The 26,587-nt window shown below is 37.9% G+C and overlaps 1 protein-coding gene across 2 annotated transcripts in view; it reads right to left on the bottom strand.

Annotated features, from left to right (window-relative positions):
• EDA2R (ectodysplasin A2 receptor) overlaps positions 1-17,613 on the bottom strand; it is a 163,559-nt gene extending 145,946 nt beyond the window's left edge. The window contains exon 1 of one of the 2 annotated variants that reach the window (XM_082376698.1): positions 9,858-17,613. The gene's annotated coding sequence lies outside the window, so the exon portion shown is untranslated. The remainder of the gene's footprint in view (positions 1-9,857) is intronic. The other variant, XM_082376694.1, reaches the window with a different exon arrangement.
• Between the last annotated feature and the right edge of the window lie 8,974 nt (positions 17,614-26,587).

A 26,587-nucleotide genomic window follows, 5' to 3' on the forward strand; every position in this document is an offset into this window, starting at 1 on the left:
CCTGGATCATCCCAGCACAGGCCCTGGCCCATGCCAGGTGCTGGTTCTAGCCCCCTGGCTCTGGCACCACTCGCAGTTGGGGTGAAGATGCCATTGCCGAGGAGAGTGCACTCAGATCTGGTCTTGCCTCTGAACAGGGCCAGAATGGCCATTGCCAGTGTGCACGCAGAGGCAGCAGATTGAGAGTTGCCTGGGGCTTTGAATAGCTTGCCAAGACTGTCCCATAGCATACCCCACTCACATCAGGCACCCACTGTGTTCCTTCTTGCTCCAGCACTGCTCCTCACTGAGGTGGAAGTGCCATTGTGGGGTGGGGGGAGTGCATGCACTTGGAGAAAGTGGAGCCAGCTTGGACCTGACCCAGCCTATGCATGTGGAGAGGGAGGCCCTTGCTGGCACATGGCAACAGTGAACTGGAAACTACCTGGGGCTTTAACTGGTTTTTCTGAACTGTCCCAGCACATACCCTGGCCCACACTGCCCACCTACCCCAGCCCCTCTTGCTCTGGTGCTGCTCTATAATAGGGAAGAGGTGTCTTTGCAGAGGGGAGGGGAGGAAACCTACACTTAGAGGGAATGGAACCAGCTTGGACCCAGCCCTCAGGGCTTCTGCTCCAGCACCTTGGGCTACAAGTCCCCCCCATATAGGGCAGTGACTGCCACTGAACACAGGAGAAGCCCTAGCTCATACCTGGCTCTGGATCTAGTCCCTCCATCTCCATCCCTACCTCCCACCAAGGTGGTAACTGCCAGCACACCCTGGGGGATGACCTGACCTGTGTTCACTCAGATCCAGCTCTCCCACCAAAGCCACTGGGTACATGCAGACTGCACAGGGACACTCTCACACAAAGACACCCCTTCAAACTCATAATAAGTAACTGTTTCACCTACTTTCATAAAGATAGAGAAAGTTAAGCAAAATGAGAAGACAGAGAAATGTATTTCAAACAAACAAAATAAAAAACATGAAAAAAATCATGAAAACCCTACTAAAAGAAGAGAGAATTTACCAGATAAAGATTAAAGCATTAGTAATAAGAATGCTAACTGAACTTGGGAAAAGAATAAACACAATGAGAATTTTAACAAGGAAATAGAAAATATAGAAAAGAACCAATCAGAGCTGAAGAATACAATAACTGAAATGAAAAATACACTAGAAGGAACTAACAGTAGACTAGGGGATACAGAAGAACATATAAGTGATCTGGAACATAGAATAATAGAAATCACCCAATCAGAACAGAAAGAAGAAAACTTAAAAAATGAGGACAGTTGAAGAAACCTCTGAGACAACATAAAAACATACTAACGTTCACATTATAGGGGTCACAAAGGAGAAAAGAGAGAAAAGGATAGACAATGTATTTGATAAAATTATGCCTAAGAACTTCATGAACCTGAAGAAGGAAACAGATATCCAGGTATAGGAAGCATAGAGTTCCCCAAACAAGAATGAACCCAAAGAGACTCACACCAAGACAAATCATAATTAAAGTAGAAAGTTAAAGATAAAGAGAGAATTCTAAAGGCAACAAGAGAAAAATAGTCACATACAAGGGAACTCTGTAAAACTATCAGCTGATTTTTCTGCAGAAACTTTGCAGGCCAGAAAGGAGTGGCATTATAAATTTAAAATGCTGAAAGGGAAAAACCTACAGCCTAGGATACTCTACCCAGCAAGGTTACCATTCAGAATTGAAGGAGAGATTGGAGAACTTCTCAACAAGCAAAAACTAAAAGAATTCATCAATACTGAACTGATCTTACAATAAGTGTTAAAAGGTCTTCTTCAAGTGGAAAAGAAAAGACTACAACAAGAAGAATTTATAGGAAATGAAAAATCCAATTAGTAAAGGCAAATATATAGTAAAGGCTGTGGATCAACCACTTAAATAAATTAGATTAAAAGATAAAAATTGTAAAAGCAGCTGTAATTATAATAAACAGTTAAGAGATAGACATGACGATGTAAAATACAGCATCAAAAACACAAAACGTGGGGGAAGGGAATAAAAAATATGGAGCTTTTATAATGTGTTTGAACTTAAATGATTATCAATTTAAAACAAGTATATATAGTTATGGTTCAATATATACAAACACCATGGTAACCAAAAACCAAAATTCTACAATATATATACAAAAACTGGAGAGAAAGGAATGCAGCATACCACTAGAGAAAATCATCAAACCACAAGGGACTAAACTAAAAAAAGAGGAAAAGGACAGAGAACTACAAAAACAACCAGAAAACAAGTAACTAAATGGCAATAAGTACATACCTACCAATCATTACTTTAAATGTAAAAGGACTAAATGCTCCAATCAAAAGACAAAGAATGTCTGAATGAATAAAAACACAAAACCCATATATATGCTGCTTACAGGAGACTCACTTCAGAGATGAAGACACACACAGACAAAGTGAGAGGATGGAGAATAATATTCCATGCAAATGGAAATGACAAGAAACCTGGGGTAGTAATAATCATCTCAGAAAAAATAGACTTTATTTTTAAAGTCTATAACAAAACACAAAGAAGGGCATTATATAATGATAAAGGGATCACTACAAAAAGAGACTATAGCATTCATTAACATATATGCACCTAATATAGGAGAACCTAAATATATAAAGCAAATATTAACAGATATAAAGGGAGAAATTGACAATAATACAATAATAGTGGGAGAGTATGACACCCCACTGACGTCAATAGACAGATCATCCAGACAGAAAATCATTAAGGAAAGAGTGGCCTTAAATGATACATTAGACCAACTGGACTTACTAGATATCTACAGGACATTCCATCCAAAAACAGAAGAATACACATTCTCTTCAAGTGCACATGGAACATTCTCCAGGAGAGATCACATGCTAGGCCATAAAACAAGTCTCAACAAATTTAAGAGAACAGAAATTATACCAAAAAACTTTTCTGAACACAACATTATGAAAATAATCAATTATGAGAAGAAAAATGGGAAAAACACAAACACGTGGAGACTAAACAGGAAACTAAAAAGCCAATGGGTCAATGAAGAAATTAAAGAGGAAATAAGTAAATACCTCAAGACAAATTGAAATAAAAACACAACTTTCCAAAATCTATGGGACACAGTAAAAACATTTCTAAAAGGGAACTTTATAGCAATACAGGCATACCTCAAGAAATGAGAAAACTCTCAAGGAAACAACCTAACCTACCATCTACCATTTAAAGGAATTAGAAAAAGAAGAACGAACAAAGCCCAATGTCAGCAGAAGGAAAAAATAATAATAAATATCAGAGAGGAAATAAATGAGACAAAAAAATAGAAAAGATCAATGAAGCCAAGAGCTTTTTTAAAAAAGATAAACAAAATAGATAACCCTTCATCAGGCTCATTAAGATAAAAAAGAGAGGACTCAAATAAACAAACTAAGAAATGAAAGAGGAGAAATAATAACCATTATCAGAGAAATATAATCTTAAGAGAATACTACAAACAGGTGTATGCCAACAAATTGGGCAACCTAGAAGAAACAGATAAATTCCTAGAAACATACAACACCCAAAACTGAATCAGGAAGAAATAGATAATCTGAACAGACTGATCACTAGACTGGACAGCTTCACAGGGGAATTCTACCAAACATATAAAGAAGAGTGAATATCTATCCTTTTCAAACTATTCCAAAAAATGAAAGAGGAGGAAAAACTCACAAACTCATTCTATGAGGCCACCATTACCCTGATCTGAAAACAAAGACACTACAAAAAGAAAAAAAATTACATGTCAAGATCCCTGATGAATATGAATGCAAAAATCTTCAACAAAATATTAGCAAACCAAATTCAACAATATATACAAAGGGTCATACACCACGATTAAGTGGGTTTTATTCCAGGGATGCAAATATGGTTCATTATCCACAAATCAATCAATTTGTTATACCACATTAACAAAGGGAAGGATAAAAATCACATGATTACCCCAATAGACAGAGTAAAAGCATTTGACAAAATTCAACATCCATTCATGATAAAAATTCTGAATGAATGTGTTATAGAGGGAACACAACTCAACATAATAAAAGGCATTTATAAAAAACCCACAGCTAACATCATACTCAGTATTGAAAAGCTGAAAGCTTTTCCTCTAAAATCAAGAATGAGACAAGGATGTGCACCTCACCACTTCTATTTAACAAAATACTGGAAGCCCTAGCCACAGCAATCAGACAAGAATAAGAAATAAATGGGATCCAAAGTGGAAGAAAAGAAGTAAAACTGTCACTGTTTGTAGATGACATGATACTATATATAGAAAGCCATGAAGTCTCCACCAAAAAAATATTAAAAGTAATATATGAATTCGGTAAAGATGTAGGATACAAGATTAATACATAGAAATACATTGCTTGTCTATACACTAGTATGAACTATCAGAAAGAGAAAGCAAGAAAACAATCCCATTTAAATTGTATCAAAAATAATAAACTAGGAATAAAAAAGACCCATATTCTGAAAACTATAAAACTATGAAGATAACCCATGTTCATGGATTGCAGGGACTAATAATGTTAAAATAGCCATACTACCCAAAGCAATCTACAGATTTAATAAAATCCCTATCAAAATACCCATGACATTTTTCACAGAACTAGAACAAATAATCCTAAAATTAATATGGAACCACAAAGGATCCCAAATAGCCAAATCAATCTTGAGAAAAAAGAGCAAAGTTGGGGGTATCATGCTCCCTGATTTCAGACAGACTACAAAGCTACAGTAATCAAAGCAGCATGGTACTGGCACAAAAATGGACACATAGATCAATGGAAAAGAATAGAGAGCCCAGAAATAAACCCATGCACTTATTGTCAATTAGTCTACAACAAAGGAGGCAAAAACATAAAATGGGGAAAAGACAGTGTCTTCAATAAATGGTGCTGGGAAAACTGGACAGTTACATGAAAAATAATGAAATTAGAACATTTTCTCACACTATATACAAATGCAAACTCAAAATGGACTAACAACATAAATATATGACTGAAAACCATAAAACTAGAAGAAAACATAGGCAGAACACTCTTTTACATAAGACACAACAATATTTTTTTTGGATCTGTCTCCTCAGGCAAAGATAAAGACAAGCAAATATAAACAAATGGGACATAATTAAACTTAAAAGCCTTTGCTCAGCAAAGGAAACCATTAACAAAACAAAAAGACAACCTACTGAATGTGAAAAGCATTTGCAAGTGATATGTCCAATAAGGGATTAATATATAAAATATATAAATGGCTCATATAACTTAATCTAAAAAAACCAAACAACCTGATTTCAAAATGGGAAGAAGACTTGAATAGACATATTTCCAAAGAAGACATATGGATGGTCAATAGGCACATGGAAAGATTCTCAAAGTCAGTAATAATCAGGGAATTGCAAATTAAAACCAAAATGAGGTATCATCTCACACCTGTCAGAATGACCATCATCAAAAAGACCACAAATAACAAATTTTGGTGAGGATGTGGAGAAAAGGGAACCCTAGTAGTGGGAATGTAAATTGGTACAGCCACTGTGGAAAACATTATGGAGATTCCTCAAAAACCTAAAAATAGAACTACCAAATGATCCAGTAATTCCATGTCTGAGTATATAGCCAAAGAAAACAAAAACACTAATTTGAAAAGATATATGCACCCCAATGTTCACAGCAGCATTATTTACACTAGCCAATATATGGAAGCAATCTAAGTGTCCATCAACAGATGAATGGATAAAGAAGGTGTTGTATACATATATACAATGGAATATTACTCAGCTATAAAAAAGAGTGAAGTCTTGCCATTTGCAACAACATGGATGGATCTGGAAGGTATAGTGCATAGTGTATTAGTGTAATACGATATGCAGAGAAAGACAAAAACTATATGTTATCACTTATATGTGGAATCTAAAAACCAAAGTGAATGAATAAACAAAACAGAAACAGACTCAGATATCAAGAACAAATGAGGGGCTACCAGTAGGGAGACAGAAGCAGGGAGGGGCAAGACAGGCATAGGGTATTAAGAGGTACAAACTACTATGTATAAAATAAATAAGATACAAGGATATATTGTACAGCATGGGGAATATAGCCAATATTTTATAATAACTTTAAATGAGTGTAATCTATAAAAATATTGAATCACTATGTTGGACACCTAAGACTAATATAATATTGTAAATCAACTATGCTCTAATATAATTAATTAATTAGTTTTTAAAAAAGAAAGTTAAACTGGGATTTCACATCCCCTTCCTGTTCTTTCTCTGTCTTTTTGCCAGTTCATATCCCTCTCCTGGATATTTAAACATTAGAAATCCTCAAGTCTCAGGCGTCTGCTCCCTTTTCTTCTGAGTCTGTATTCTCTCCCTGGGTGATCTCAACCATGTTCTTGGTTTCATCAAGAAAATTTTACTAAAATTAATGTCATCCATTGCAAGATGCATTATTATTTTATGTATCACCAAGAAAGCAAAAAATGTTTCCAATTAAGTTATGATATCTAAAATCATCTATTTGCACCCCAAATTTGTTTATCTTTGTAGTAGTCCAAACTCAGAAAATGATACCACCATTCACTTAGTTGTTCAAGATAGAAACTAGGAACCTGGGACTTCTATTCTCTCTACCTCGCCACCTCCTACCCTCATATCTAATCAGTCTCTATGTCCTATTACTTTCACTTCCTAATTAATCCCTTAATATGCACCTCTCTGACCCACACTGTCACAAATCCAATAGAAGCCACCACCTCTCTTGCCTCATTTACCTCAAAAGCATCCTAACGTGCCTCCCCAATCTTCTGATATGCTATTCAGCAGGCAGAGTGATCTTTTCAAAACCCAGATTTGACCATGTCACTTCCCTGATGAAAACTCTTTAATAGCTTCTCATTAATCTCAAGAAAAAGTCCAAATTCTTTCTGTGGCCTATAAAGCTCCTGCCCACCTCTCCACCCTTGTCTCATGCCACTCTGTCCTGTGTTTCTCTACATGCCAACTACACACTGGTCTTCTTTTTGATTCTCAAATACATCTCCCTCCTCACTGCCTCAGGGCTTTGTATACATGCTCTCTCCTCTGCCCATACTCTCTTCCCTCTCTTTATCTAATTAATTCCTATTCATTCTTCAGCCTTCAACTCAAACATCACCTCCTCAGGGAAGTCTTACATGATCCCAGATTATGTGCTCTCATAGCACATTATTCTTCTCATTTTCACAATTTAAAATTTTGATTAATTTAGTATGTGAATCACAGCTTAATACTGAGCTTGGTACTTGAATGAAAGTTGCATGAAGGCAGGGGCTTTGCTAGGGACTGACCTAGATGCTATATCCTCATCACATAGCATAATGCTGGGAACAAAGTAGGTACTCAGTATTTGTTAAATGAATGGATAAATTGATGATATGTAAGAGTTAAAGTAGAAAGAGGAATCAAAAATTATAGCCAGGTTTCTGGCTTTGGTGACTAAGTTGGATGGTAGCACTTCAGATATGAGGCAAGGGTAAAATGATTAATTTGGTTTTAGAAGAATGAGTTGGAGTTGCTTGTGAAATATATGGTAGGAAGTTTGATATATGAGTGTGGAGTTGGGGAAAAGAGCCTGGGATGTGGACATAAATTTAATAGCCATTAGCTCCAGGTGTTGAAACTGAGTGAGTGGATGAGATTATCCAGGGAATGAATGTGACAGAAGAAAGAGAGAAGGGCAAGGACATATCTTTGTAAATAAGGATTAGACAGAGGAAAATAAACCATAGAAGAAAATGGATAAGGAAAGGACAGAGAAGCTAAAGAAAAATGAGAACAGTATGGTAACTTATAGGTCAACATGGTTAAAAGTAGCATAAGGGTCAAAAGAATGTCTACTAGCTTTGCCAATGAGAAGGACACTGATAGAATGCTTAGGGAAGTGAGTTGATAGGTGAAGCAGAAAGTGAAAGCTTTGAAATCCTGAATAAACAGCCCTCTTCTTGAAGCCTGCTGAGAAGAGAAGGAAAGAAGGTGGTAGCTGGAGAGAGACCAGTGTCAAGGAAAACTTTTAGTTTTCCTTTAACACATGAGAAACCTGCACAAGTCTGAATGTTAATAGGTCAAATTACAATGAAGTTACCCTTCTATAAATGAGATTGGGTTGCCAAATACGCAATTTGTTCCGTGGCACATGTATTCAAGCCCAGGCTGGATACAGAACCACCTGAGGATTTCTTTTCTCCACTCTAAAATGAGAGTCAGGGTTAGACTGACTCTAGTCAGTCAGTCAGGGTTTAACCCACGTTTCCATAAGGTCCTTTGCACAAGTCCATCATGGCATAATGAAAAGAGCACTAGGCCAAGAATCTGGCAGACCTGGTTCTAGAATCACAAATCAGTCACTGACCAGGACAACCTTATATATGTTATTTAGCCTGTCTCTGTCTCAATTATCTTTATGTGTAAACCAACCTCATAAAATCATAAGGAGGATCATAGGACAGAATGGATGTTAAAAGTGTAATAACATGATACATATATATATGTATATATGATATGATATACATATTATATGATATATATATATATATATGCACTATAATGCTGCCAAGGGTTACTAAATTCTTGGGGAAGCCATCAAATTATTTTTAGTTAATGTATGCTTATTATAACAAATTTGAGTTAATAAACTCATTTTATAACAACCCTCAGAGGTAGGCATTGGGATTATCCCCATTTTACAGATGAGGAACTGAAGCACAGACAGGTTAAGATGCTTGCTTAAGGTCATCCAGCTAGGGATCTTAGTAAAGATGTGAAACCAGAGAGTCTGGCTCTAAAGTTTTGCATAATCATTATGGTATGGTATCCTTGGCCTAGAACCTAATCTTTTTTTTTTTTTTTTCAAATAACATAGACACTTATTTTTCCATCACGTAAAAAAGATCTAGTAGTAGGCTGTTCAGGGCTGGTATGGTGACTCCATCATCCTTAGCACATGGTTTTCATCCTTAAGGTCACAAGATGGCTACTGGAACTCCAGTTGTTACATTCATATTACAAACAGTGAGAAGGGCAAAAATGGCACATGCTACCTGCCAGTTTTTTTTTAACATCTTTATTGGAGTATAATTGCTTTACAATGGTGTGTTAGTTTCTGCTTTATGACAAAGTGAATCAGCTATACATATACATATATCCCCATATCTCTTCCCTCTTGCATCTCCCTCCCTCCCACCCTCCCTATCCCACCCCCTAGGTGGTCACAAAGCACCGAGCTGATCTCCCTGTGCTATGCGGCTGCTTCCCACTAGCTATCTATTTTACGTTTGGTAGTGTATATATGTCCATGCCACTCTCTCACTTCGTCCCAGCTTAGCCTTCGCCCTCCCCATGCCCATTTCCTCAAGTCCATTCTCTACGTCTGCGTCTTTATTCCTGTCCTGCCCCTAGGGGAACCTAATCTTTTAAAGGAAGGATCACCAACTCTTTTGGAAAAATCTGATGAAAGCTTTGGACCCTCTCTCCCCCGAAATACACAGAAATTCACACATATATGTTTTTACATACTATTTCAAGGAGCTCACTAACTGATCTTTACCACTGCCATAAATCCCTGCCATGTGGCTCATATAGGTATCTCAGATTAAAACTCCTTCCTTTAAAGTCTAAATTCCACCAATCTTAAACTCTAATTTAGCCTCAAATCTTGTCATAACAGCCCAGTTCTAGAAACAAATAGGGATCAGCTGAGGCTCTCATGCTACACTCTACCGCTGCCTACTGGACTGTCTGCTGTAATGACAACAACATCGCCATACCTGTAGCTTAGAGACCTCTTTAAATTTTCCAAAGCGCTTTCACAAAAAGGTGCTGTCACAGCTCGGGGGACCAAAACCCCAAACTCAGCGGCCAGCGCCCGGGGTCCATCCTCCAGTCATTGCTGCCGAGTCCTTCCCGTCATCCTCCACAGTACGGCGCGTGGGGGCGTCGCCGCCATTTTGGCTTCTCCTACTGTCTGCGTCAGCAAGAGCTAGGGAGACCAGCTTTTAGGATTCAGCAGAGGGCGCTAGAGTACATCTTTCGAGGTGGAGGAGGTGGTTAGCCAAATAGGCAGAAACCTCAACTTTCTGACCTGTTCTTTAGGGATTGGGCCACATGTTTTCTTCTCAGACAGAATAAGCTTCCTTAGCACGCACTCCCTCAAACCCTCTTACCACTAACCATTCTTGGCCTTCTGACCGAGGGATGTTCTTTTGTTTGTCTGTTTTTAGTAGTAAAGTTTGCAAAACTCTGTAGTTACAAATGTGGAAAAAACAAAGCCATCCCCCCAAGAACCCAGCTTAACACCTCCTCTTCTGATCTTTCATTTTCTTGCTCTTCACACTTGCTATGCCCATCCCTGTAGTCATTTTTTGCTGATCATACTTAAGTTCAAAACCAGGGAGTAGTAATCAGAGCACTAGACTGAGAATCAGGGCAGACCTTCAGATTTAAACTTTGTCACTTTATTAGCTGTGTGATCAGTTCACTTGACCTCTCTAGGGTCTCAGTCCATAAAACTGAAAGGGTTGATTAATATTGGAGGAACTTTATGAGCCTTTTGTGACCTGCTAGGATTCTAAGAGTCTTCTCTTTTCTTTACACTTCCAAACTAGGCCACCCCTACCTTAATTCCCAGAGCAACATCTCTAAAGTAGGATTGCACACCCTTGTTTAAATCCCCTAACCCTTCCCTTTTGCCCACGAGAAAGCTCAAATCCCATATTGTGACATTAAAGACCTTCACAGTCTGGTCTCTTCTTCCCTCTCTGACCTCCACCTTTGCTGTTTTACTCACAAACACCACAGTTTAGGTGACATGGCTCCTATTGCCAAAACAAAATGGGTTAGATGCTGATTTAATCTTCATCCCAACATTGTCAAAAAGAACCATAATTATCTGTTTAGTTATCTTTCCCCCAGTCTAGGCTGTGAGCTCCTTGAAGACAGGAACCACTGCTGTATCTCCAGCTCCCAGAACAATGCGAGACACTTTGTAATTGTTCAATAAATACTTGTTGAACAAATGAATGATTATATGTTGCTGTGTCCCCAATACCTGTCACCATGCCAGGCATATAGTAGGTGTTCAATGAATACTGAATGAATAAATTAATTTGCAAAATATCATCAGCCTCCGCAATATCTCTTTCATCCTGTTCTTCCTTCTTTAGTACCTTGTCAGGCACTAACCATCTCTACCTGCATTATGTGGAAGCCTTTTAACTAGTTTCCCATACCTAGTCTTTCTCCCATTAAGAGAATTTTCCTTAAAATACAATTCTGCAATACTATTATTTGTTCCAAAATCTTCCAGGACTTTTTATTGCCTACGTGATTAAGTCTGAACTCTTCCACCAGGCAATCAAGACCCTTATCCAACCTGACTCGTCATTAGTCTGGTGCTCCAGGCAAACAAGATTACTTCCTATAGCTCAACCCATGCTCTGCTTGTCCCAATCCATATACAGTAAGACCAGGTGAGAAATAATAAAGACTCAAATGAGGTCCCAGGAAGTGGGGATGAAGAATAGAGGATAGATTTGAAGAGATACACACTTAAAAGGTAAGTTTCTCTTAGTTCAGTCTGCTTCTTCATTTCACAAGCATGACCAGACTTCTTTAGGGAAATCTTCCCCTCATTCTGGAAATAATACAAGCCAACATTCTTCAGGAGCTTCTTGTGTGCCGAACATTGTTATAAGTGCTCTGCATGCATTAATGCATTTAATATTCACAGTAGCCTTTAAGGTAGATACTATTGGTGTCCTCTCTTTATGTATAAAGGCACTGAAGCATACTTAGGATTGTTACCTGGTCAATGTCATGTAACCAATGAAAATAGCAGATCTGGAACTTAACCCAGGTAGACATACCCTGGGGTTGTGGTCTGAACTACTACACTACATTATCAAATGCTTCTGTTGGCTGTCATGGTTCTGCTTATTTAGAATTTTCTATTTCCTTTTGTGATAGTATCACCTTCCTTTTTTTTTTTCTTGGAAAACGGATTTTATTTTTTAAAGATTTTTTATTTTATATTGGAGTATAGTTGATTAACAATGTTGTGCTAGTTTCAGGTGTACAGCAAAGTGATTTGGCTATACATATACATGTAACCATTCCTTTTCAAATTCTTTTCCCATTTAGGTTGTCACATAATACTGAGCAGAGTTCCCTGGGCTATTCCGTAGGTCCTTGTTGGTTTTCCATTTTAAATGTAGCAGTGTGTACGTGTCAGTACTAAACTCCCTAACTATCCCTCCCCTCATCCTTCCCCACTGGTAACCATAAGTTCATTCTCTAAGTCTGTGAGTCTGTTTCTGTTTTGTAAATAGGTTCATTTGTATAATTTATTTTAGATTCCACATATAAGTGATGTCATACGATATTTGTATTTCTCTGTCTGACTTACTTCACTCAGTATGACAGTCTCTAGGTCCATGCATGTTGCCACAAATGACATTATTTCATTCTTTTTAATGGCTGAGTAATAATCCATTGTATATATGTACCACATCTTCTTTATCCATCCCTGGGTTGATAGACATTTAGGTTGCTTCCATGTCTTGGCTATGGTAAATAGTGCTGCAATGAACATTGGGGTGCATGTTTCTTTTGGGAACATGTTTTTCTCTGGATATATGCCCAGGAGTGGTATTGTAGGATCATATGGTAGCTCCATTTTTAGTTTGTTAGGGAACCTCCATTCTGTTCTCCACAGTGGCTGTACCAATTTACATTCCCACCAATAGTGTAAGAGGATTCCCTTTTCTCCACACCCTCTCCAGCATTTATTGTTTGTAGATTTTTTGATGATGGCTACTCTGACTGGTGTGAGGTGATATCTCATTGTACTTTTGATTCACATTCCTCTAATAACTAGTGATGTTGAACATCTTCTCATGCGCCTCTTGGCCATCTGTATGTCTTCTTTGGAAAAATGTCTATTTGGTCTTCTGCCCATATTTTGATTGGGTTGTTTGTTTTTATGATATTAAGTCGCATGAGCTGTTTGTAAAATTTTGGGACTAATCCCTTGTCGGTCGCATCATTTGCAAATAATTTCTCCTCTTCTGTTGGTTGTCTTTTCGTTTTGTTTATGTTTTCCTTTGCTGTGCTAAAGCTTTTGAGTTTAATTAGGTCCTATTTTTTTTTATTTTTGTTTTTATTTCTATTACTCTGGGAGATGAATCAAAAAAGATATTGCTGCGATTTATGGCAGAGTGTGTTCTGGCCTATGTTTTCCTCTAAGAGTTTTATAGTGTGTGGTCTTACATTTAGGTTTTTAATCTATTTTGAGTTTATTTTTGTGTATGGTGTTAAAGAGTGTTTTAGTTTTATTTTTTTAAATGTAACTGATCAGTTTTCCCAGCATCACTTATTGAAGAGACTGTCTTTCCTCCATTGTATAGTCTTGCCTCCTTTGTCATAGATTAATTGACCATAGGTACGTGGGTTTATTTCTGGGCTTTCTATCCTGTTCCATTGATCTGTATTTCTGTTTTTGTGCCAGCATCATACTGTTTTGATGACTGTAACTTTGTAGTATGGTCTGAAGTCAGGCAGCCTGATTCCTCCAGCTCCATTTTTCTTCCTCAAGATCACTTTGGTTATTCGGGGTCTTTTGTGTCTCCATACAAATTTTAAGATATTTTTGTCTAGTTCTGTGAAAAATGCCATTAGTAGTTTGATAGAGATTGCATTGAATCTGTAGATTCCTTTGGGTAGTATAGTAATTTTGACAATATTAATTCTTCCCATCCATCTGTTTGTGTTGTCTTTGATTTCTTTCATCAGTGTCTTACAGTTTTTAGAGTAGAGGTCTTTTGTCTCCTTAGGTAGGTTTGTTCCTAAGTATTTTACTTATTATTTATTTTGATGCAGTGGTAAATGGGATTGTTTCTTTAATTTCTCTTTCTGATCTTTCATTGTTAGTGTATAGAAATGCAACAGATTTCTGTGCATTAATTTTGTATCCTTCAACTTTATGAAATTCATTGATGAGTTCTAGTAGTTTTCTGGTAGTGTCTTTAGGATTTTTTATGTATAGTATCATGTCATCTGCAAACAGTGACAGTTTTACTTCTTTTCCAATTCGAATTCCATTTATTTCTTTTTCTTCTCTGATTACCATGGCTAGGACTTCCAAAACTATGTTGAATAATAGTGGTGAGACTGGGCATCCTTGTCTTGCTCCTGATCTTACAGGAAGTTCTTTTGGCTTTTCACCATTGAGTAAGATGTTAGCTGTGTGTTTGTCATATATGGCCTTTATTAAATTGAGGTATGTTCCCTCTATGCCCTCTTTCTGGAGAGTTTTTATCATAAATGAGGGTTGAATTTTGTCAAAAGCTTTTCCTGCATCTATTGAGATGATCATATGGCACTTATTCTTCAATTTGTTGATGTGGTGTATCACACTGATTGATTTGCAGATATTGAAAAATCCTTGCATCCTTGGTATAAAACCCACTTGATAATGGTGTATGATCCTTTTAATGTATTGTTGGATTCGGATTGCTAGTATTTTGTTGAGGATTTCTGCATCGATGTTCATCAGGGATATTGGCTTGCAATTTTCTTTTTTTTTTGTAGTATCTTTGTCTAGTTTTGCTATCAGGGTGATGGTGGACTCATAGAATGCATTTGGGAGTTTTCCTTTGTGATTTTTTGGAACAGATTCAGAAGGACAGTAGTTAACTCTTCTCTAAGTGTTTGAAAGAATTTGCCTGTGAAGCCATCTGGACCTGGGCTTTTGTTTGTTGGGAATTTTAAAATCAGTTCAATGTCAATACCTGTGATTGGTCAGTTCGTGTTTTCTATTTCTTCCTGGTTCAGTCTTGGGAGACTGTACCTTTCTAAGAATGTGTCCATTTCTTCCAGGTTGTCCAATGTATTGGCATACTATTGCTTGTAGTAGTCTCTTACGATCTTTTGTATTTCTGTGGTGTCAGTTGTAACTTCTCCTTTTTCATTTCTAATTTTATTGAGTCCTCTCCCTGTTTTTCTTGATGAGACTGGCTAAAGGTTTTCAATTTGGTTTATCTTTTCAAAGAACCATCTTTTAGTTTCATTGATTTTTTAAAAAAAATTATATACAACACGGTTTCTTTTACTTTTAGGAAGAAAGTTGTCTCGAGACTTGCTCTTAGAAGTTAAGTATGCTAAGTTTTATTTTAAGCTGATTTTGGAACAATGGATCTAATATGATCCTATAAATAAATAAATATATATATATATATATATATATATATATATATATGTATATATAAAATGATCACTATATGTACTACATGTGTACTGGTATGTGTGTGTATGTGTATATATGCCACAGAGAAATAGTGGAAGGTAATATTTTCTTCTTATTTTCCATATTTCAACATTGTTTTTTTACAACAACCATGAATTATTTTATAATAATAATTAGCATTTATTTTTAGAAAGGTAAGAATTCAATCCAAGGGCTTTGCAAGGCAACACCTGTGCAAAGGGCTACAGGCATCATGCACTTGAATACTCTTCACTTGAACAAAACCTCATTTCTATGTCTGGAAAGTTGTCCTTTAAGCAAAAAGGAAAGAGTACTCTGCATGTGATGGAATACTCAGGCTGTTTGGGGTTATATTCTACCTTATAGACCATAGTAATACAGCTCTTACCTAGTTTTCCTAATCCTCTCCCCTCTCCCCTGCTTCCTACTTACACTAGACTGTAGATTCACAAGGACAGGAACTATCTTGCTTTTCCTTTTTTCTCTGCCATGCCAAGCGTGGCTCCTGTATATAATGATCATCTGCTAAGTGTCTGCTTGATTGACATTATGAGGTTAAAAAATTGGTATCTAGTGGATATATGAACACTCTTCAATGACTATTTCCTTTAATCTTTCTGTTCAGTCATTTTTGCTTTAGTTATTTATTTCTCTCTTCTCCATTAGGATGAAGAGTAGGACCTGCTTTTGGCGTTGGTTATCTCCAATACTTTTTGTCACACTAAAGGCCAAATTGATTAATGACATCTATCTAAGGTAGCTAGAGACAGCATAGGTTAGAGCAAAGAGCAGAGGTTTTGGAATCAAACAGGCATGAATTCAAATTGCTCTTTAATTTACCAGCTGTTTGACTTGGGATAAAATCCTTCCCATATTTGAGTCTCAGTTTTCTAATTTGCGATAACAGCAACTAATTTTAGGGGTCTGAGAATTAAGCAATGTATATAGAATGCCTGGCATTTAGTTAAAGTTTAATAAACAATAGCTCTGTTCCCAGTTTATCCCTGTTCCTCTATCTCTCCTATCTCCACGCCCAAACATCAAATGCTTTCAACTGGTCATAAATCAAATAGATTTTTAAAATAACTTTTTATTGGAGTATAGTCGCTTTAAAATGTTGTGCTAGTTTCTACTGTACAGTAAAGTGAATCGGCTATATGTATACATATATTGCCTCATTTTTGCATTTCCTTCCCATTTGGGTCACCACAGAGCATCGAGTAGAGTTCCCTGACCTATACAGTAGGTTCACATTAGTTATCTATGTTATATATAGTATCAATAGTGTATATATGTCAATCCCAATATCCCAATTCCTCCCACCCCCCTTCCCACTTAGTATCCATACATTTGTTCTCTACCTCTGTGTCTCTACTTCTGCTTTGCAAATAAGATCATCTACACTATATTTCTAGATTCCACATATATGCGTTAATATGTGATATTTCTTTTTCTCTTTCTGACTTAACTCTGTATGACAGACTCTAACTCCATCCACATTTCTACAAATGACACAGTTTCATTATTTTTATGGCTGAGTAACATTCCATTGTATACATGTACCACACATTCTTTATCCATTCCTCTGTTGATGGACATTTAGTTTGCTTCCATGTCCTGGCTATTGTAAATAGTGCTGCAATGAACAATGGGGTCCATGTGACTTTTTGAATCATGGTTTCTCTGGGTATATGCCCAGTAATGGGATTTCTGGGTCCTATGATAGTTCTATTTTTACTTTTCTAAGGAATCTCCATATTGTTCTCCATACGAGCTGTATCAATTTACATTCTCACCAACAATGTAGGAGGATTCCCTTGGCTCCACACCCTCTCCAGCATTTATTGTTTGTAGATTTTTTGATGGTGGCCATTCTGACTGGTGTAAGGTGATACTTCATTGTAGTTTTGATTTGAACTTCTCTGATAATTAGTGATGTTGAGCATCTTTTCATGTGTCTGTTGGCCATCACTATGTCTTCTTTGGAGAAATGTCTATTTAGGTCTTCTGCCCATTTTTTGAATGGGTTGTTTGTTATTTTTGATATTGAGCTGCACATGCTGTTTGTATATTTTGGACATTAATCCTTTGTCAGTTGCTTCATTTGCAAACATTTCCTCCCATTCTGAGGGTTGTCTTTTCTTTTTAACATTTTTATTGGAGGATAATTTCTTTACAATGGTGTGTTAGTTTCTGCTTTATAACAAAGTGAATCAGTTATACATACACATATAACCCCATATCTCTTCCCTCTTGCATCTCCCTCCCTCCCACGCTCCCAATCCCACCCTTCTAGCTGGTCACAAGGCACTGAGCTGATCTCCCTGTGCTATGCGACTGCTTCCCACTAGCTATCTATTTTACATTTGGTAGTGTATATATGTCCATATATACACTACCACTCTCTCACTTTGTCCCAGCTTACCCTTCCCCCTCCCCGTGCCCTCAAGTCCGTTCTCTAGTAGGTCTGCGTCTTTATTCCTATCTTGCCCCTAGGTTTTTCATGACCATTTTTTTTTAGATTCCATATATATGTGCTAGCATACGGTATTTGTTTTTCTCTTTCTGACTTACTTCACTCTGTATGACAGACTCTAGGTCCATCCACCTCACTACAAATATCTCAATTTCGTTTCTTTTTATGACTGAGTAATATTCCATTGTATATATGTGCCACATCTTCTTTATCCATTCATCTGTCGATGGACACTTAGGTCGCTTCCATGTCCTGGCTATTGTAAATAGAGCTACAGTGAACATTGTGGTACATGACTCTTTTTGAATTATGGTTTTCTCAGGGTATATGCCCAGTAGTGGGATTGCTGGGTCGTATGGTAGTTCTATTTTTAGTTTTTTAAGGAACGTCCATACTGTTCTCCATAGTGGCTATATCAATTTACATTCCCACCAACAGCATACGAGGGTTCCCTTTTATCCACACCCTCTCCAGCATTTATTGTTTGTAGATTTTTGGATGATGGCCATTCTGACTGGTGTGAGGTGATACCTCATTGCAGTTTTGATTTGCATTTCTCTAATGATTAATGATGTTGAGCATTCTTTCATGTGTCTGTTGGCAATCTGTATATCTTCTTTGGAGAAATGTCTTTTTAGGTCTTCTGCCCATTTTTGGATTGGGTTGTTTGTTTTTTTGAATTTGAGCTGCATGAGCTGCTTGTAAATTTTGGAGATTATTCCTTTGTCAGTTGCTTCATTTGCAAATATTTTCTCCCATTCCGAGGGTTGCCTTTTTGTCTTGTTTACGGTTTCGTTTGCTGTGCAAAAGCTTTTAAGTTTAATTAGGCCCCATTTGTTTAGTTGCGGCATGCAGGATCTTCGATGCTTCATGTGGGATATTTGTTGTGGCATGTGGGATGTTTAGTCATGGCATGTGGGATCTTTAGTTGTGGCATGTGGGATCTAGTCAACTGACCAGGGATCTAACCTCAGCCCCCTGCATTGGGAGTGTGGAGTCTTACCCATTGGACCACCAGGGAAGTCCCCAGAATTGCCCCATTTGCAGATATATTCTTGATGTACTTATGAGGAGTGACGAATTCCGTGTCCTCCTGTTCCTCCATCTTTTTTTTTTTTTAACTTTGGGTTTATTTATTTATTTATTTATGGCTGTGTTGGGTCTTCGTTTCTGTGTGAGGGCTTTCTCTAGTTGTGGCAAGCGGGGGCCACTCCTCATCGCAGTGTGTGGGCCTCTCCTTATCGCGGCCTCTCATTGCGGAGCACAGGCTCCAGACGCGCAGGCTCAGTAACTGCGGCTCACGGGCCCAGTCGTTCAGCGGCATGTGGGATCCTCCCAGACCAGGGCTCGAACCCGTGTCCCCTGCACTGGCAGGCAGGCTCTCAACCACTGTGCCACCAGGGAAGCCCCTATTCCTCCATCTTGACTCCTCCCTCAGTTTCATTGATCTTTGCTATTGCTTTCTTCATCTTTATTTCATTTATTTCTTCTCTGTTCTTATGATTTCTTTGCTTCTACTAACTTTAGGGTTTTTTGGTGTTTTTTCTCTAGTTGCATTAGGTGTAAGGTTAAGTTGTTTATTTGAGATTTTTTCTTGTTTCCTGATGTAAGATTGTATTGCTATAAACTTCCCTCTTAGAACTGTTTTGCTGCATCCCATAGGTTTTGAATAGTTTTGTTTTAGTTTTCATTTGTCTCTAGGTATTTTTTGATTTCCTCTTTGATTTATTTAGTGATCCATTAGTTGTTTAGTAGCATATTGTTTAGCCTCCATGTGTTTGTGTTTTTTACAGTTTTATTTTTCTTGTAGTTTATTTCTAATCTCATAGCACTGTGGTTGAAAAAGATGCTTGATATGGTTTCAATTTTCTTAAATTTACTGAGGCTCACTTTGTGGCCCAACATGTGGTCAGTCCTGGAGAACATTCCACGTGCACATGAGAAGAATGTGTCTTCTGCTGCTTTGGGATGGAATGCTCTATAAATATCAATTAAGTCATCTGGTCTAATGTGTCATTTAAAGCCTGTGTTTCCTTATTGATTTTCTGTCTGGATGATCTTTCCATTGATGACAATGGGGGTTAAAATCTCCCACTATTATTGTGTTACTGTCAACTTCTCCCTTTATAGCTGTTAGTATTTTCCTTATATATTGAGGTGCTCGTATGTTGAGTGCATATATATTTACAATTGTTATATCTTCTTCTTGGATTGATCCCTTAATCATTATGTAGAGTCCTTCTTTGTCTCTTGTAACTTTTCTTTATTTTAAAGTCTATTTCGTCTGATATGAGTATTGCTACTCCAGCTTTCTTTTGCTTTCCATTTGCATGGAATACCATTTTCCATCACCTCTCTTTCAGTCTGAATATGTCCCTAGATCTGAATTGGGTCTCTTGTAGACAGCATATATATGGGTCTTGTTTTTGTATCACTTCAGCCAGTTTATGGCTTTTGGTTAGAGCATTTAATCTGTTTTCGTTTAAGGTAATTATTGATATGTATTTTCTTATTGCCATTTTGTTACTTGTTTTGGATTTGTTTTTGCAGGTCTTTTTTCTTCTCTTCCTCTTTTGTTCTCTTCTCTTGTGATTTGATGACTAACTTTAGTGTTTTCTTTGGGTTCCTTTTACTTTTGTGTGTGTGTATTTACTATCGATGTTCAGTTTGCAGTTACCAGGAGGTTTTGATATAGCAGTCTATATATATAAATGATTTTTTTAAGTTGCTGGCCTTTTAATTTCAAATGCATTTCCAATATCCTGTATTTGTGGTCTCCTCAGAATTGCTCTTTTTGATATCATATTTGTGTGTGGATGATTTTCTACCTTTACTGTATGTTTGCCTTTATTGGTGAGCTTTTCCATTCCTAATTTTCTTGTTTCTAGTTGTGGTCTTTTCTTTTCAGCTTAGAGTAGTTCTTTTAGCATATGTTGCAAAGCAGGTCTGGTGGTGCTGAATTCTCTTAGCTTTTCCTTCTCTGTAAAGCTTTTGATTTCTCCATCAAATCTGAATGACTACCTTACTGGGTAGAGTATTTTTTGTTGTAACTTCTTCCCTTTCATCACTTTAAATATATCATGCTGCTCCCTTCTGGCCTACAGTTTCTACTGAGAAATCAGCTGATAACCTTATGGGAGTTCCTTTGTATATTAATTGTCATTTTTCTCTTGTTGCTTTTAATATTTTTTGACTTTAGTTTTCTTCAATTTGATTACTATGTGTCTCGGCGTGTTCCTCCTTGGTTTTATCCTTCCTGGGTGCTTCCTGGACTTGGGTCACTGTTTCCTTTCCCATTTTAAGGAAGTTTTCAGCTATTATCTTCTCAAATATTTTCTCAGGTCTTTTCTCTCTCTCTTTTCCTTCTGGGACCCCTCTAATGTGAATGGTGGTGCATTTAATGTTGTCCCAGAGTTCTCTTAGAATGTTTTCATTTCTTTTCATTCTTTTTTCTGTGTCTTTTTCATGGCAATGATGCTCACCATTCTGTCTTCCAGGTTACTTATCCATTCTTCTATCTCACTTATTCTGCTATTGATTCCTTCTAGTATATTTTTCATTTTAGTTATTGTATTGTTCATCTCTGTTTATTTGTTCTTTAGTTCTTCTAGGTCTTTCTTAAATATTTCTTGTATCTTCTTGATCCTTGCCTCCATTCTTTTTCCAAGGTCTTGGATCATCTTCATTACCAATATTCTGAATTCTTTTTTTGGAAAGTTGCCTATCTCCATTTAGTTGTTCTTCTGGGGTTTCATCTTGTTCCTTCATCTGGGAAATATTCTTCCGCCACCTCATTTTGTCGAACTTTCTGTGATTGCAGTTTCTATTCCACAGGCTGCTGGATTGTAGTTCTTGCTTCTGCAGGAGACCCTCCAATACTAGCAGATAAGTCTGGCCCAGTCACTTATGGGGACGCTGCTTTTCCCCCTGGATCCTGGTGCGCATGAGACTTTGTGTGTGCCCTCCAGGAGTGAAGTTTCTGTTTCTGTCAGTCAGTCCCCTGGAAGTCCTGTGATCAAACCCCTCTGGCCTTCAAAGCAGATTCCCTGGAGACTTCTCTTCCCCTTGCTGGACCCCCAGGCTGGCAAACCTGACATGTGGCTGACAACTTTCACTCCTGTGGTATAACCTCTGTGGTATAATTGTTTTACAGTTTGTGGGTCGCCCAGCTGGCAGGTATGATTTGATTTTATTGTGATTGCACCCCTCCTACCATCTAACTGTGGCTTCTTCTTTTTCTGTTGTTGTAGGAAATCTTTTCTGGCAGGTTCCAGCGTTTTTTGCCAATGCTTGTTCAGCAGTTAGTTGTGATTTTTGATGTTCTTATAAGAACGGAGTGAGCTCACATCCTTCTAGTCCACCATATACCAAATCTCTGACCATCCTTCTTTATTGGCTTGTGCCACTCCCAAATATAGAAGTCCCACAAAGTTCTGTTCTTTGCTCCTCTTTCTCTATATGCTCAGGTAGGTAACATTTATTGAGCATATTGTGTGTCAGAGGCAGCCTTGGCATACATATATGCTTTATCTCATTGATGGTTTTCAACAGCCCTTTGAAGTATGTGCTATTATTATCTCTATTTCACACATGAGGAAACCAAGGCACAGAGAACTTAGGTAATTTGACTGATTTCACACAACTGGCAAATGTCAGAGCTTGAACTGAAACCCAGGCAGTCTGAAACCAGAAAGCACACTTATGTGGTCCCTGCATTTGTGATTTGTTTTATGATTAAGAGCCAGACTATAGAGCTAGACTGCTGGGTTCAAATTCCAACTTCACCATTTTCTAGCTATATGACTGTGAGCAGGTGACTTCACTTCCCTGAGCTTGTTTCCTTACCTGTAAAATGGGAAAATAATAGTAAGGATGATTGAAGATTAAATGATCTAATTTGTGGAAAACAGAACACTATCTGACACTAGGTAAACAATATAAAAATATTACCTATAATTATTATTTTATTTTTATATCTCTCTGAACTTTCAATATTTATATAGGCTACATCTTTTCCTCAGTTTCATTGAGATATTATTGACATAAAACATATGTAAGTATAAGGAGTAAAAAGTGATGATATGATACACCTATAGATTGTGAAACCACAATAGAGTTAGTTAATTTCTCCATCCCTTCACATAATTACCTTTTTTTGGTAGCAATACTTTTAAGGTCTACTCTCTTAACACTTTCAAGTATATAATATAGTACTCTTAATTAATTATAGTCACAATGACATATGTTTGAACACCAGAACTTATTCATCTGACTGTAGGAACGTTATATTTCTATAAGATAAGCTTTTTTAGATTCCACATTAAAGTGAGAGCATACAGGAGACCTTCAAGTTGGTGGAGGAGTAAGACATGGAGATCACCTTCCTCCCCACAAATACATCAGAAATACATCTACATGTGGAGCAACTCCTATAGAACATTTACTGAATGCTGGAAGAAGACCTTAGACTTCCCAAAAGGAAAGAAAATCCCCACATACCTGGGTAGGGCAAAAGAAAAAAGAAAAAAAAAACAAAGACAAAAGAATAGGGATGGGAACCACACTTCTGGAGGGAGCTGTGAAGGAGGAAAAGTATCCACACACTAGAGAGCCCCTTCACTGGCAGGGATGGGGGGGTGGGTGGGGGGAGGGTTCATAGCCACAGAGGAGAGTGCAGCAACAGGGGTGCAGAGGGAAAAGCAGAGATATTCCTGCACAGAGGATTGGTGATGACCAGCACTCACCAACCTGAGATGCTTGTCTGCTCACCCACTTGGGCAGGTGGGGGCTGGGAGCTGAGGCTTCAGCATTGGAAGTCAGACCCCAGGAAGAAGACTGGGGTTGGCTGCATGAAGGCAGCCTAAAGGGGGTTAGCGCAGCACAGCTAGCTGGGAGGGAGTCAAGGATAATGTCTGGACCTGCCAGAGAAGCAAAAGACCATTGTCTCTGGGTGTGTGAGGAGAGGGGATTCCTGTTCTGTGTGCCCACAGAAGGCAGAGCACCGCGTAAGCAAGTTCTAGAGATGGGCACAAGCTACGGCTAACAGCTTGGACCCCAGAGATGGGCATGAAATGCTAAGGCTGCTTCTGCTGCCACCAATAATCCTGGGTGCAAGCACAGATCACTATCCACACCTCCCCTCCTGGGAGCCTGTGCAGCATGCCACTGCCAGGGTCCTGAGATCCAGGGACAATTTTCCTGGGAGAACATACAGCATGCCTCAGGCTGTTGCAATGTTATGCTGGCCTCTACTGCCACAGGCTCGACCTGCATTCCAATTATGACTACCATACCCCTCTCTCTCCCCAAACTGAGTGAGCAAGACAGCCCTAATCAACCGTTGCTTTAACTCCCTCCTGTCTGGGTGGGGAACAGAAGCCTGAGGGCAGCCAAAATGCATAGGCAGGGCCAAAACCAAAGCTGAACACCAGGAGCTGTGCAAACAAAGAAGAGAAAGGGAAATTTCTCTGTTCAGCCTCAGGAGCAGCAGATTAAATCTCCACAATCAATTTGAAGAAACCTGCATCTGTGGAATACCTGAATAGACAATGAATGTTCCCAAAACTGAGGTGGTGGATTTTGGGGAGCAACTGTAGACTTGGGGTTTGCTTTCTGCTTCTGATTTGTTTTTGGTTTTTATGTTAATCTTAGTTTGGTTTTCAGTGCATGTTATCATTGGTAGATTTGTTTATTGGCTTCATTGCCATCTTCTTTTTTTATTTTGTATTTTATTATTTTTTATATATTTTATATTTTTTTCCTTTATTCTCTTTTTGTGAGTGTGTGTGTATATGTTTCTTTGTGTGATTTTGTCTGTTTAGGTTTGCTTTCACAATTTATCCTATGGTTCTCACTGTTCGTTATTTTTTTGTTGTTGTTGTTGTTTGTTTCCTTTTTTTAAAGTGTGTGTGTGTATATGTTTCTTTCTGTGATATTGTCTGTTTAGTTTTGCTTTTACCATTTGGTTTAGGGTTATAACTGTTCATGATTTTTCTTTCATTTCTTCCAAGCCGTGTGGTTGGCAGTGTCTTGGTGTTCCAGTTGGATATCAGATCTGAGTCTCTGAGGTGGGAGAGCAAAGTCCAGGATATTGGACCACTGGAGACCTCCTGACCCTAAGTAATACCAAACAGTGAGAACTCTACAAGAGATCTCCTTCTTAACACTAACACCTAGGCCTACACAATGGCCAGCAAAATCCAGTGCTGGATGCCCCATGCCAAACAACTAGCAAGACAGGAACACAGCCCCATCCATTAGAAGAGAGGTGGCCTAAAATCATACTAAGTTCACAGACACACCAAAACACACTACTGGACGTGGGCCTGACCACCAGAAGGACAAGGACAAGATCCAGCCATACACACTAGTACACAGGGACCAGTATCTCCACAAGGTAGCCTAAAAAAGACACTGAACCAACCTCACCCACTGGGGGCAGACACTAAAAACAATGGGAACTATGAACTTGCAGCCTGCAAAAAGGAGACCCCAAACACAGTATGTTAAACAAAACGAGAACACAGAGAAATATGCAGCAGATGAAGGAGCAAGGTAAAAACTCACCAGACCAAACAAATGAAGATGAAATAGGCAGTCTACCTGAAAAACAATTCAGAGTAATGATAGTAAAGATGATCCAAAATCCTGGAAATAGAATGAAGAAAATACAAGAAACGTTTAACAAGGACCTAGAAAACCTAAAGAGCAAAAAAACAGTGATGAACAACACAAAATGAAATTAAAAATTCCCTAGAAGGAATCAATAGCAGAATAACTAAAGTACAAGAACAGATAAGTGACTTGGAAGATAAAATAGTGGAAATAACTGCTACAGAGCAGTTTAAAGAAAAAAGAATGAAAAGAATTGAGGACTGCCTCAGAGACCTCTGGGACAGCACTAAACGGGTCAACATGCGAATTATAGGGGTCCCAGAAGAAGAAGAGAAAATGAAAGAGTCTAATAAAATCCTGCAAGAGATTATAGTTGAAAACTTCCCTAACATGGGAAAGGAAATATTCAATCAAGTCCAGTAAGTGCAAAGAATCCCACAGAGGATAAATCCAAGTAGAAACATGCCAAGACACATATTAACCAAACTATAAAAAATTAAATACAAGGAAAAAATATTAAAAGCAGCAAGGGAAAAGCAAAAATAACATACAAGGGAATCTCCTTAAGTTAACAGTTGAACTTTCAGAAGAAATGCTGCAAGCCAGAGGGGAGTGGCAAGACATACTTAAAGTGATGAAAGGGAAAAACCTAAAACCAAGATTACTCTACCCAGCAAGGATCTCATTCAGATTCAGTGGAGAAATTAAAACCTTTACAGGCAAGCAAAACTTAAGAGACTTCAGCACCATCAAACCAGCTTTACAACAAATGCTAAAGGAACTTCTCTAGGCAGGAAACACAAGAGAAGGAAAACACATAAAATAACAAACCCAAATCAATTAAGAAAATGGTAATAGGAACATACATATCTATAAATACCTTAAATGTAAATGAATTAAATGCTCCAACCAAAACACATAGACTGGCTGAAGGGATACAAAAACAAGACCTGTATATATGCTGTCTACAGGAGACCCACTTCAGACCTAGGGACACATACAGACTGAAAGTGAGGGGATGGAAAAAGATATTCCATGCAAATGGAAATCAAAAGAAAGCTGGAGTAGCTATACTCATATCAGATAAAATAGGCTTTAAAATAAAGAATGTTACAAGAGACAAGGAAGGACACTACATAATGATC

The sequence above is a fragment of the Balaenoptera borealis genome, assembly GCF_965194805.1.
Source record: "Balaenoptera borealis genome assembly, chromosome: X".
NCBI classification, from domain to species: Eukaryota; Metazoa; Chordata; class Mammalia; order Artiodactyla; family Balaenopteridae; genus Balaenoptera; species Balaenoptera borealis.